We start from the raw sequence: 14,399 nt of genomic DNA, 5'->3' as shown, positions 1-14,399 counted from the left end.
AATCGAGGTAGTACATCTAATTGTCCATTTTGCATGGAAGGAAAGCTAGCCTTAAGTGCAGGTCTATAGTGATTCATGAGCAGTGGCCAACAGATTGTCCAAATGGTCAGGGACATGGAAAGAATAAAGCTATATGAGTGTTTATGAGGGAGGTTTATACAGAATTTCTTAGAAAGAGAACAAAGCGTGAACTTTTTTTCCCCCACCATTTCTCCCTCTGTGGAGAATGCTTTTAATAATCAGGTGTCCTTTCAATAAGCTGTCCTTTCCAGTGGCTATCAGTCAGCCTCTTTATCCAGCCATGCCAGTGCTTGCTCAAATGAGCCATGTCTAGAGTATTTGTGGCGGGCAGGAGTGAGAGTTATTCATGTGTTCAATAACATGAATTTCCCCTCATAAAGGCTGGTCTTGCTACCACTACACTAAGTAGCCAACAAGCAGGCTGATATAACACCATTCCCTAGAAAACTGGTCTACTTCTTGGTGGCAGTTGATTGCAATAAACATTTCTATCATAGAAGAGACAGTGATTTGTCCTCACAGACATAAACATATATTTCAGATACAGAAATTCCTTTACTGTCCACAGCACTTTTTCCAATACCATCCTTCCAAATACCTTATCTACAGCCATGGCATTCAACACAGTATAACTTTACAGTGGGTGACACATATTACAGCAAAAGATTACAGCAATGGACTTAGGCCCACATAATTCACTGACCTTACCATGTCCCCCCATCACCCAGAGAGCAGGTTGCTAAATAGAATAGTGTGATGGCCTTTTAGCATGGTTATGGAGTTAACTAGTAAACACCATGAGGGGGTAGGGTTCTAGCATAGAAGATGAAGTATATTCTTAAACCAGGAGCCAATACTTAGCACTTCTCTCCTACAGCCAGAATTAACAGATCCAGGGATCAAATTATACAGGCGAGGATGGTCCTTCTCAGTATTATACCAATAAACTACCAGAGGAAGTTTTTCTTCCCTTCAAATTTGCTTTTGGGAATGTTAGTGTCCAACAGAGGAAAGCTGGTATCCAATAATGGAACTGTGTATCCACTAAGATACAAAGTCATAGTCCTATTAAGTTAAAAGCTAAGATTGCCTTCTGAAATTTTTGGATCCTTGTGCCATGTAACAGACAAAAAGGGTATCACTGCATAGTCTGATGATAGATCATGATTACAAGTGGAAATTGGGTTGCTGCTACCCAGTAGGTACAAACTATTACTGGAGGCAGAAAATTCACTAAGGCATCTTAGTATTCCCTGAGCTCAATAATTCTGAACTAGAAAACCATGACAATCCAATAAAAATGGGATCATTAAGGATTCAAATCCTATAGGAATAAAGGTTTGGGTCACCCCACCAGATAAAGAACACTATCCAGCCAACATGGATAATAATGGGAACATAAAATGCATTGTGGAAGGCAGCAACCCAACTTAAGCTCCATGATTAGCTACAGAAGTAGAATCTATACCAGCTATATTTTATGTTAGTTAATTGTTTCTCTTACACTGTTTCCACCTCCTCCTCCCATTACCTTATATGAAGAACACTGGTGGTAGCTAAATTTTTCAGGTAAGATTTTGACCAAGTTAATATACTCCATGAGCAGATATTATATTAGTTCAGGGAACTTTGGGTATCCTCTGCAATGAGAAAACAAATATTTCACCTGCACAAATGACGAAAGGATGCCAAGAGGCAAATGTGTGTGGCTGTTCTGGGTATCTTCCATATAACCCTCATATCCTTGCTTCACCTTTCTCCCTGGGCTATGTCCCAGGTATGAATTGCATCAACAAGCTGCTTTCTGTTTCCATTTGAATTTCAACTGGACAGGAATTTAAGCGGAAAGAAGAAGCAAAATTTGGGACTTTTCTGTTCTCTGTTTATTCCTTATTATACCACAGCTTGTCAGGGGCTGTTTCTCTAAGATCCTAGTTTTTGTCCTGTGGTCTTTCCTATAGCTACAGGTCTCTCTCTCCAACTCCAGATTCTGTTAATCTTCCACTCCCTTGTTCCTTCACATCTATGGCTCACATTAAATCTTATGCATATGTGGACAATTGATTCAAGACATGTGAAGTATTGCTAAATAGTGGGAGTAAGATGCTTTCTCAATTATGCTTCATTAAGTATCTATATGGAGAAAACATCTCCAAAACATATAACCAATGAAGGACTTTTATCTGAATATATCAAAACTCCTACAAATCTAAGCAAAAAATAGATAACCCAATGGAAAAATACGCAGGGGGCCCAATAGGCACTTTTCAAAAGAGGCGATCTAAATGACAAATAATATAAAAAGGAGCTCAACTTTGCTGTAGTAAATGCAAATTAAAACCATAATGTGATACCACTGTACCCAAACTAGTATGACTAAAGATTTTTTTTTTAAATGACAATACTAAGTTTTGGCAAGGAGACAGGACAATGGAAATTACTGCTAATGGGAGTCTCAGCTGACTTAACCACACTGAAAATTCTTTGGCTTTACCAACGGACACTGAGCAGACACAAATCATATATCTTGGCAGGTCATTCCTACGTATAAATCAATACAACTCCATGCTTGTGTGCAACAACAAATGTTCAAGAACATTAAAAGCCGTGATTTTTATAATATTCCAAAAAAATAAAAAATAACCAAATGTCCCTAAATAAACGGTGGTATAGTCTTTCAATGGAATAGTATACATCAATGAAATGAACAAACTACAGGTACAGGGATGAATTTTACAAACATAAAAATGAGCAAAAGAAGCCAGACAAGAATATATTCTGTATAATTCCATTTGAAATGCAGAGAACATTTAACATTAAACTACAGTGTTTAAAAATACAACTTTAAGGACCTGTTTACCCTATGAGGTATGATAATGATTACCTTTAAAGGATAATGATTACCTTTAAAAAGTGGTACCAAACTTACAGAAATAAAAAGTACCATGAGAAAACAATATAATCAATTGTATGCAAACAAATTAGATAATTTACAGGAAATGGACAAATTCCTAGAAACAAATTATTGAACTGACTCAAAAGGAAACAGAAAATTTGAGATCTATAACAAAGATTGAATTGTAATTTTAAAACTTCCCACAAAGCCAAGCCCAGAACCAGACAACTTCACTGATGAATTCTGACATTTAAATATGAATTAATACCAACTCTTCACAGACTTTTCAAAAAAAGAGGAAAAGGCAATATTTTCTAATTCATTCTATAATCCCAGTTACCCTGATACCAAAACCAAAGATATCACAAGAAAACAAAACTAGCACACATACTTTTATCTGCCGGAGACCCACCAGCTGCGTCTGCCTGCTCCATCGACGTCCTGAGCGGGAGCTCCTGCTTACGTCAGTGCGTCAGTGCGTGCTGCCAGTTGCAAGGACTCCACGGCTTTTCGCCCCGCCCCGCCTTCTCGCCCCGCCCCGCCTTCTCACCCCGCCCCGTTCCCCGTCAGCCTCCTCACCTTCTCGCCTCTGCCTCGGGTGTTTCTTAAGAACACCAGCACCGGTGCATTCTCTGTGGCATGTAGGTCCCAGGAGCCTGTATGAGAAAGTCAAACTGAGCAGTTACGGAGCTGCGAAAAGCAACTAATGCCGATCAAGCTCACCATGTCCGCAGGAACGAGAGAGGTCAGGTAGTAGGATCCAGAGGGGGCTTTCGTGGTTGTATAGTTTGACAGGCTTATGTGAAGCAGGAAAGACCACGATGAATATAGCTTTGGAGGAGTATTTGGTTTGCCATAGTATTCCATGCTATACTTTGGATGGTGACGCAGTCACCGAGGTCTTAATAAAAATCTTGGCTTTAGTCCTGAAGACAGAGAAGAGAATATTCCATGCATTCCAGAAGTTGGTAAACTGGTTGCAGATGCTGACTTAGTGTGAGTCACAAGTTTTCTATAGCCTTATACTCAGGAGAGCAACAATGCAAGGCAAATTCATAAGGGTTTACCTTTTTTTTCAACTTTTTATTTAAATTCTAGTTGGTTAACGTGTAATATTGGGTTCGGGAGTAGAATTTTGTGGATTACCTCTGTGTGTGTGTGTGTGTGTGTGTGTGTGTGTGTGTGTGTGTGTGTGAAGTCTTCGTTCATGCTCCTCTGCGTGTTTGTTGTGCAGAGATGTCAAAGGACCCAGCAAAAAATCACAGGGCTGGGAAAATTAAAGGTTTCAATGGAACTGATTCTGTATATTAAAAAAAGTCCCCTTAATTGGTGCTGAAAACAGACTCCTGTGATGTAAATGACTGTGTCCAACAAGGTATGGAACTTCTACAGAAATGCAATATTGTACTTGTGGATGCCACTTACTAAGTAAAAGAACTGTATATACCGGAAAATAAACTTAATTTGGCAAAAACAGATGCAGAAATATTACCAGATTAATAAAATGGAAATGCAGTGGGTGCAAGTTTTAGCAGAAGGCTGGGCAACCCCACTAAATGGTTTTATGAGAGAGAGGGGGTCCTTGCGGTGCCTTCATTTTCATTGTCTTATGGATGGAGGTATCATTAACTTGGCATTGCCTGTAGTTCTGACAACTATTCACGAAGGTAAAGAGAGGCTGGATGATTGGTCTGCATTTGTTCTGATGTAAGAGAGCTGCTGTGTGGTTATTGTTCACAATCCAAAGTTTGTTGAGCACAGAAAGGAGGGTTGTGGTGCCAGACAGTGGGGAACAACATGCGAGAAGCACCCTTACATTAAGATGGTTTTGGAATGAGGAGATTGGCTGATTGGAGATCTTCAGGCCTTGAACTGAATTTATTGGAATGATGGTCTTGATGAGCATTGTTTGACTCCTATTGAGCTATAGCAGATATTTAAAAATATGAACGCTGATGCTGTCATTGCGTTTCAATTATGCAATCCAGTGCATCCTAGGTTGGGTCTAACCTCGTGCTCTAGACATGCTCTATTAATGCAGGATGCCTATAAGCAACTTCTGGAGGGTGGCTACGGGCACTCTGTCCTTCTTCACCCTCTTGGTGCCTAGACAAAGGACAATGATGTTCCTTTGATGTGGTGTATGAGCAGCATCCTTCAGTGCCAGAGGAAGGATTTCCATATCCTAAAACAATAGTAGTGGCCATCTTCCCATCTCCTACTATATATGCAGGACCAACTGGAGTCCAGTAGCATTAGAGAAAAATGGATGGTTGCAGGAGACAATGTTAACATTGTTGGACAAGAGCCTGCTGGCATACCTCATTCAGAAACAGGGAAGGATCTTTATGAGCCAACTTAGGGTGCCAAAGTGCTGACAATGGCCTCTGGCCTGATCACCTTGAAAATAGTTCCCTTCTGAATTGCAGCTTACAAGAAAAAGAAGAGTATGGACTACTATGACCCTGAACACCAAGAAGACTTTGAATTTATTTCAGGAACTTGAATGTGCAAACTTCCCAAAGAAGGCCAGAAACAACCTGAAGGTTTCATGGCTCCCAAGACCTGGACTGTGATGACGCAATATTACAAATCCTTAGAGAAAGCTTAAGCTGTTAACCCAGTCACTCCACCTTTGACACTTCACTGAATAACAAGAGGGGACCACATAGTTACTGTTGGCATTTCTTTGAGGTAATGTCTGTCTGGACATGCTTCCTAAAAAGAGACCATTTTCCTTAACTAATATTAGCTTTTGTCTGCCTTATGAGTTCTTTTTGAACCAGTGTAACACACGGCTGGTTTTAATGTATATTTTCCACTGCTTCTAGGTAATATTCCTATAATAAAATTTTAAAATCTTGTCTTTTTATATTATGCTTCTACCTCATGATTTTTTTTCAAACTGTTATATTAGTTGTAACCAGTAATATATACATTGAATCTCACTTTTCATCCCTTGAAAACAGAAAAAAAAAAGTCCACTGAACGGTAAATTTGGCTAGAACTTGTTTGTTGAATTTTATAAGGCATCTCTAACAATTAGGTTATTTTTCTACATTAAAAATATAAACTGCTTTCTTTCTTCCTTCTTTCCTATCAACCATTGATCTTCAGCTGTTATAATCTAAAGTAATCTTATGATCTGAGGTAAGCCCCGAATGAAATTTTTTATTCAATAAAATTAAACTTTTTGGCTTCTTAAAAAAGAAAAGAAGGAAGAGAGGGAGGGAAGAAGGAAGAAAACAAAGATCAATATCCCCTATGAATATAAATGCAAAATCCTCAACAAAATACTAGCAAACTAAATACAGCAATAAATGAAAAGAATTACATACCATAACCAAGTAGGATGTATCCTAAGAATGAAAGGTTGTTTTAACATCAAAATCAATTAATGTAATGCATCATATTAATATCATAGAGTGAGACTTGAGGTCCCATTAAGTAGGGTGAAAAGGTTTTCCTTTTCCTAGCTATTTTGTTCCATCTCCACAAATCTTTCCAATAATTCCTATTCTCTAATTTATATCTTTCTGTTCCTTGAAACCAAAGAATCTTTGAATAAGAATTAAGATATTTGTCTCTCTTTAGTCTCTCAAACTCAAAATATCCCTGTAGGACTTGTGATAGAAATGTTTCAGTAACAAGTGACAAAAAAATGAAATAAAATACAAAGTGCTAAACACAAAATGACTTAAACAATAAAGGAGATATTGACTTATGTAACAGAAAAATCGGAATGAGGCTTGATCTTGCACCTCAGATGAGATCTCCAAGGACCTTCTTTCTCATATTCTCTCTATTCTGCTTCTCTGTTTGTTATTTCCCCCATGCTGCCCTGCTAGCCCTCTGGGAGTTCCAGGTTCTGGTAATTTCAGCAAAATGTTTGCAGCAATTCCAGATGTCATATCCTCATAGGAAAACACTCAGGAAAGTTAGTCTCTTACAGACTGCTGTACATGTCCTGGGAATCAGTTCCTTTCACTGAAAACTGGAACTCATGTCTTTCCCTGATCCAATCACTGTGACAAGGTTACTATACTCTTTCTGATTGGCTTTTAGACAGGAAAGATCCACCCCAAAGCAGGGCATGCATTCAGTCGCACCCAAACTGCAAGGCTGAGAAAATGGAGGAAGCAAATTTCCTCCCCAAATATAAAAATATTCTTGGTCACAGCAAACAAACAAAAAACCCAAGTGGAAGAGAGGTAAAATAGATGCCAGGAAGACAATAAAAAATAATCTTCAAAATGGTTTCCAGGAAATATTCTATAACATGGTATCAAAATCATTCTATGTAGACCAGAAATTTCAAAAATTATTTCCGATAACTTTTCACCTTTGAATCAACAAAAAAGTTAACATCAGAATAAAACCTTCCAGGCTAAAACGAAAAAGAAAGAAAGAAAAGTAGTATTTTGTATTATCCTATATTGAATGATAGAGCAAAGGCTTGAAATTGTGATGATAAATGTTACCATGCAAAGTCAGTGCACTGAATATATCGTCTATTCCCATCTTTCATTCAAATTCCTTGCATATATCAGTAAGGGTCACTCAGAAACACCTACGTTAATCAAAAAAGAAAAACTGGTGTTGCGTGCTGCAAACAGCCTCTATTCCTGGATGAATAAATAACACTTAAAGTTGCTTGCCTTCCTTTATGTAGCCAATATCCTGCAGGTATTTTAAGGGAATAGTGTTCCTAAGACAGCCACAGAAAAATATTAATGAAAATATGGTGATGCATCTTATTAGTCTATGAAAAGATAGATAGTTTTTGCATTTTCAAATTAGTAGAATATTTAAAGCTACCTCCAAATAAATACATTAATGAAATTGTTTTGTTACTTAAAAGGGAAAAGGAATAGAATTATGAATTACACCGTTATCTTCATTTTCTCTCTTCAAATACACAAAGTATTTTTTTTAAAGATTTTATTTATTTATTCATATGAGAGAGAGAGAGAGAAGCAGAGGGAGAAGCAGGCTCCCAAGGAGCAGGGAGCCTGATGCGGGACTCGATCCCAGGACTCTGGGATCATGACCTGAGCCGAAGGCAGACGCTTAACCATCTGAGCCACCCAGGCGCCCTACACAAAGTATTTATACCTGCCTCCTGTATGCAATCAAACGAACAGAAAATCCCATGTTTGTAAAACCACAGACTATATAAAAATAGGTTTGATTTTTCAATCCTATTATGGTCAAGTTTGTCATTAACGATTACATTAAAATATGCAATCACCACGTTTTTGTTGGCAAAAGTATGATATAAAAAACATTATATGCCAGTCTTCAATTTTGTATTGATAAATGAGGCCCTAAATCAAGAGGATTAAGAGTAATGTACATTGCTATAAATATTCTGTAATATTTTCTTCCAAATCTAGAATTTGATGTAAGTATATTTTAATTCATTTATGTGAGTTTTTCAGTGAGTTTTATTTTAAAAAATAGGCTCATTTAAAAGACAAATTTTATTATTCTTTTGAAAAGGTAAAACTAAACGCTACAACCCTTTTCCCCCTATTAGTTGAATGCACATTTTAAACTCATTTTCCCCATGCTTTAGAGGATAAAAATACAATACCTGAGGTTTGAAGAATTCCACCTATTTAAATTCGGTTTTAAAATTACTTGGCTTGAGCTATGAAATGTTATTGATTCTTTGAACAATAGTATTTTACTCAAGGGAAGAATAAATGTGATCCGCCAAGGCTCTGTATACAGAGCATAGTAAAACCAGTTCAGGAAAAAACTAATAACAAAATTATTACATTAGTAAAAATTATTAGGCATCCTAATGTTTGAGTTCATATTACCAAGTAAACAAATGATTGACTAAAATTTACACCTTTCCTTATTCTGAAGTTGTAAATATAGTCTAATTTCCTCCAAAACATTTTAAACTATTAAACTATTGCTATCACAATTAGATCTTTAATCCACACAGAATTACTTATGGTGTTTGGTTAGAGACAGAGCTTCTCAATTTTGTTTCTCCATATTGATAACCAAAAGGTCTGAACACTAATCAATAGCCCATCCTTCACTGGTAGGCAGTGCCGCTTCTGCCATATATCAGGTTTCCATCTGTGCATTGATCTATTTCAATTCTCTGTTCACAGTTCCATTGGTCTATTTATCTTTCCTAGAACAATGCACAGTGCTTTTGTCGTTCATAGCTTATTTTATTTATAGTTTGTAATAAGTATTTGTATATGATAAGGAGGTCTCCTTATATTGTATTTGTTCAAAATTATCTTGGCTATTTAAGCCCTTTGCACTTCCATACATTTTATAATCGTCTTGTCAAGTTCTGTAGAGGTAAAACAAAAAAAGAAAGAAAAACCTTTTGAGATTTTGATTGGAATTTTGTCTTATTTCAATGGCTCACATAGCCAGGTTTGATGGGGCTGGGGAGGGTGAGGCTTAGATGTTAACCATAAATTCATTTTCTTTAATAATTAAGGATTACTGAGGTTTTTACTTTCTTCTTGAATTACTATTGGCTAATTAATTTCTCTAGAAAATTGAACATTTATCTTAAGTTTTCAAATTTAATGACTTAAAATTGTTTATAATATCTTCTTTAAAAAAACATATGTTTCTGGGGTTATGACACTGTTTTCACCGCCAGTATTTTTCTTTAATGGATTCTTTCTCTCTCTCTGTCTTTTTCTTGCTCAGTCTTGCCAGGGGTTTTCTATTTTATTAGACTTTTCAAAAAGTGTTTGGCTTTGTGGATCGTTTCTTTTATCTTTTTTTCTATTTAATTAATTTCTCCTCTTATTATTTTCACTATTTAAATTTACTTTGAGTTTATTCTGTTTTCCTTTTATAACTCCTTTAATTTGGAAATTTAGATTGTTAGTTTTCAAACTTTGTAAATCACAGGATGTTAAAAAATTATTTTAAGTAACGCTCTACCTACATCCCCTCAATTTTAAAATGTAATGTTTTCATCAATTTTCAGTCCTAAACATTTTCTTTTTTTTTTTAAGATTTTATTTATTTGACAGAGAGAGACACAGCAAGAGAGGGAACACAAGCAGGAGGAATGGGAGAGGGAGAAGCAGGCTTCCCACCAAGCAGGGAGCCCGATGTAGGGCTCCATCCCAGGACGCTGGGATCATGACCCGAGCCAAAGGCAGACACCTAACAACTGAGCCACCCAGGCGCCCTATGTCCTAAACATTTTCTAATGTCCACGGCTATTTGTATGTAGACCCAAAGATTATTTGGAAGTGTCTTTTATTATAATTTCCAAATCAATTTTTAAATTAGCATTTTTAATGATTTCTAAACTAGGTACATTTTAGCAGAGAAAAAAAAATCACCTGTTTAACAATTCTTTGACTCTTTCTAATAGCTGCTTAATAGTGTAGAATGTGGTGAGTTCTAATAAAAGTTCCATGTATACATTCTCTAATTTTTGGATATAGAACTGTATATGCTCCCATTACATCAGACTTGCTAATTTTGTTGTTCAAATCCTCCATATCTTTACTAGTGTTTTGTCTGCTTTCTCTATCAAGTACTATGAATGAGTTAAAAATTGCTTATTATGCATGTTAACTTATAATTTTACTTTATAATTCTGTCAGTTTTGCTATATATGTATTAAAAATATATTACATATATAAATATATATGTACATATATAAAGACTATGCTCTTGGGTGCTTATAAATTTAGATTTTTTTTTTAGTCTTTCTGTGGGAATTGGACTTCTATCATTAAATATTATAATATTGAATTGAATTGAATTGAATATTCTTCACCCCCCAGAAATATTTTTACTTTAAAATCAATTTTGTCTAATAAACTTACATAGCTATATTTTCATATTTACAGAGATATATTACCAAATTATTTTGTTTAGTGTTTGCCTAACATATTTATCCTTTAACTTTGCACTTTTATGTGATAACTAGTTATATGTTTTGTTATTTATCCAAACTTGAGATTATTCGTATTTTAACTTGCATGTTTACTCTGTTGACGTTTATTGTGATTACTAATACATTTTGAGTTAGTTCTACAACTTTATGTTTTATATTGATCTTGCTTTTTCTTTGCTTCTTTTTCTTTTCTCCTTTCCTGTTTGCTTTTGAATTGATCAGGTTTTTTACATTCATTTTCCCTCTACCAGTGGCTAGAAAGTTATATATGTATTATGTAGGGTAAAACTAGCTTTTGTAATAAATCCCATATGTTAGTGGCTTCATACAATACTAGACAGCTTACCTGGAGCTAAAGCAAATAACTGTTAGGAACAGAAATGGTAATTGATAAGTTGCTGAAGACTGAGTGTGGACTAGCTTGGGAGTTGAAACTCCTAGGAGGCCAGTTTTAGGTGGGCCCCCTACACACTTCCATGAGTTCAACTTCCAGTAGCCCAGATAAGAGAAAAACCCCCTCCTGTTTTGGAAAAGAAGAAGGGAAAAGTAACCATTTTGAATTATACCCAGAGCATTCTATTCTTCATGACAAAGCCTTGCCCTCAAGAGAAACTACTGTAGCAAGCATAAACAGGGACATAATATGATGATAAAGGAGTCAATTTTCCAAGAAGACCTACCAATATAATGTGTGCGCACATTTATATGCATATGGGTATACACACACACATATATGTGTGTATGTGTGCATCTACTAATGTGTATGTGTACATACATACACTCATGTGGTTATGTGCATGTTCATTTATATGTGTGTGTGTGTGTACATAGTATATCAAATTTGGTGTATCAGTCTTAACAAATGTAACATACTAATGTAAGATGTTAATAATAGGGGAAACTAGAATGAAGGTGGGGAAGAGTATATATGGGAACCCTTTGTACTATTGCTCAATTTTTCTGTAAACCTAAAGCTGTTATAAAATGTAAAGTCTATTAAAAAATCAATACTCTTAGCTCTCAGGCCTTACAAATTCAGGCTGCAGGTTAGATTTGGCCTGCAAGTACTAGTTCCTTGACCTTTGATCTAAGAAATCTTTCTGGTGTCTATCCCCAACTTCTTCAAGTCTTTTGGAAATGTCTTTGGTGAGGTATGACAAATTCTGTTGGTGGTAAAATCTCATTTTCGTTTGTCTGAAAACATCTTGATGTTTTTCTTTTTTTGAACAATGATTTAGCAGGAAATTTAATTGTAGGTCAACAGCAAGTTCTCCAAACATTTTAAAGGTAGTATACATCTGTCCTTTTTGGTTCTTGAAAAATCTGCTCTAGTTTTTCTTTTCTCTCCAATTACTTTTAACAATTCCTGTTTGTCTCCAGTGTTCTGCATTTTCTGGAATATGCCTAATTGTGTGTTCAGTGGATTTCTTGTTATTTCTGTGTGAGATTTGGGGAGGATTCTCAACTCTGCAGTTTTATATCTTTTAATAGTTCTGGAAAATTCTCAGCCATTATCTCTTGGAATATTTCCTCTATTCCATTTTCTCTTTCATTTATTTTGGATTCCATTTAAATTAAAACTTTCACTCTGAACTTGGTCTTTCTTAACCTCTTTCATATTTTCTACCTTTGCATTGCATTTTGTGTCATTTTTTTATATTTATTTGATTTCACTAAATCTCTTTTTAGCTGTCTCTAATTTATTTAACTCATCCATTCAGACTTCGATATCTGGATTTTTTTTTCCCTCAGAGTTCTATTTAGCTTATTTTAAAATTCTGTTGGTCATCTATTTTCCTAATAGTACCATGCTCTCTTAAAAATATTTTTATTGCAGGCTTTATTTCTTTAAATATTCTGAGCAGTCAAATTCTGATATTCTTGCTCATAACCCTTTGACATTCACCTCTATAAGCCAAAGTCTATTACTGGATGCCTGCAGCTCTCTGCCTGATTAATTTTTCCTGACCTCAGGAGCATACTCAGCCCATGCACAAGACAAATCCAAAAGCTGGGAGAGTTAATGTTCCCAGAAACATCCTTCATCCAATGATGGATGAGAAGTCAATGTCTAAATCAGCTTCCTTGTCTCTCATTTGGGATAACACTGAGGTATGTTCTGTCCTTTCTGGCAAAGTTCCTAGTGACACTGGGATCCAGTTGCCCAAAATAGAAACTGGTTTAGTAACATTATGTCTACTGACTTTTTTCCCTTTTCTATCTAATTTTCCCAACCTCCTACTGGTATATCCTGGGACCATCTACTACATAAACTACTGTATTTGAATTCTTCCTGTAAAATCTGCTTTGGGTGGGGGATGGAGGGGCCTCAAAATTTTATATTTACCATTTGATGTTCTCATTATGTGGAGCTCTTGAAGGATACATCTGCTGAGTTTTCTTTTCCATTCTTTTTCTCATGACTCATAAGGAAAAAAATGAATTATGCAAAAAATTATACAAAACAATTTCTATTATGGTGTGTGTGTGTGTGTGTGTGTGTGTGTGAGTGTGTTGTTTATTATTTTTTGAATTGTGGACTTATGTCTTGCATGGTTTATCTGTGGGAATCTTACAAGATTTGGGTTATGGTCTATTCTTTTAAGAGCTTTGTTCTTGCCTCCACTAGGGTTGCCAGAGTGTTATAAACCAATACTCAAATTATAATCATTTTTTAACTTGAATTTCCCAAACAATGCAGCATAGTGCTTTAATTGAATCCATAAGTGGTTGGAGGAGCTAGAGTGTCTCCATTAGTGCAGTTGAGTTGGGCGTGGTCTCCAAAACTGCTACAACTCCCATGGAAAGCATAGAAACCATTACAGATGCTAACAGATAAGATGGTCACAACTGCCGCTGATCAAACAGAGGCCACGGCTGGGGGTCTCCAGGATGAAGCAGCTGAGGGCCCCAGAGGTGTGAGAGGCCAACCAAATTTGAGAAAGCACATAAACATTATTCAGTGTATTGGGTCTGTGATACAAATTGTCAGAAAAGAACTTTCTTCCACCTTAAGCCCAGGCTGGTATAGACAACTTACTTTTTTTTTCCCCCCTTCCTGGCTTACCTTTTTCATCAAGGGTAAGCGCTTTCATGTACCTTTCTTTATTAGGGGTCTCAGTTCCAAGACTTCATCTTGCACAGATCTAGCACCCTTTCTCCATTCAAAGTTGGGCCATTACCACCCAACCCGGGCCCAACTATAGCCTTAGAATTAACACTAGCCTATAAACATGTCTTTCAGCCTCTCTTTTCATTTTTTATTTCTGGCAATTTATGTCATTTTCTCCGGACACTCTTCTATGCATTCCAAAAAGCTTTTAGCTTGCACTTTTAGCTATTGTACTGAGTCTTTTAGGTTTCTATCAGATTGCTGGGAAATGATAAGTATTTTTCTTTTGAAGAAACATTTATTCGCGGTTCAGCAAATCTTTGGGTTTCACTTGTTTTCCTTCTGTTAAATTGAATTAAAATTCAGTTCATTACATGTTATTAAAATGAACATTATCATTGATTATTCTAATTTTCTTATATTTTTATTTACACTTTACAAATTTCCTATTATGAACATAT

General features: G+C 36.0%; 1 pseudogene; it reads left to right on the top strand.

Annotated features, from left to right (window-relative positions):
* The first annotated feature begins 3,556 nt into the window (after nucleotides 1-3,556).
* On the top strand, nucleotides 3,557-5,528 carry LOC114208082 (bifunctional 3'-phosphoadenosine 5'-phosphosulfate synthase 1-like; annotated as a pseudogene).
* Nucleotides 5,529-14,399: the final 8,871 nt, after the last annotated feature.

Source organism: Eumetopias jubatus, unplaced genomic scaffold, assembly GCF_037043125.1.
Source record: "Eumetopias jubatus isolate StellerSeaLion01/CBP00866 unplaced genomic scaffold, mEumJub1_p1.0 scaffold_4, whole genome shotgun sequence".
In the NCBI taxonomy this organism is placed as follows: domain Eukaryota; kingdom Metazoa; phylum Chordata; class Mammalia; order Carnivora; family Otariidae; genus Eumetopias; species Eumetopias jubatus.
Note: the sequence above shows the minus strand (reverse complement) of the source record. Positions and strands in the feature narration are given on the sequence as shown.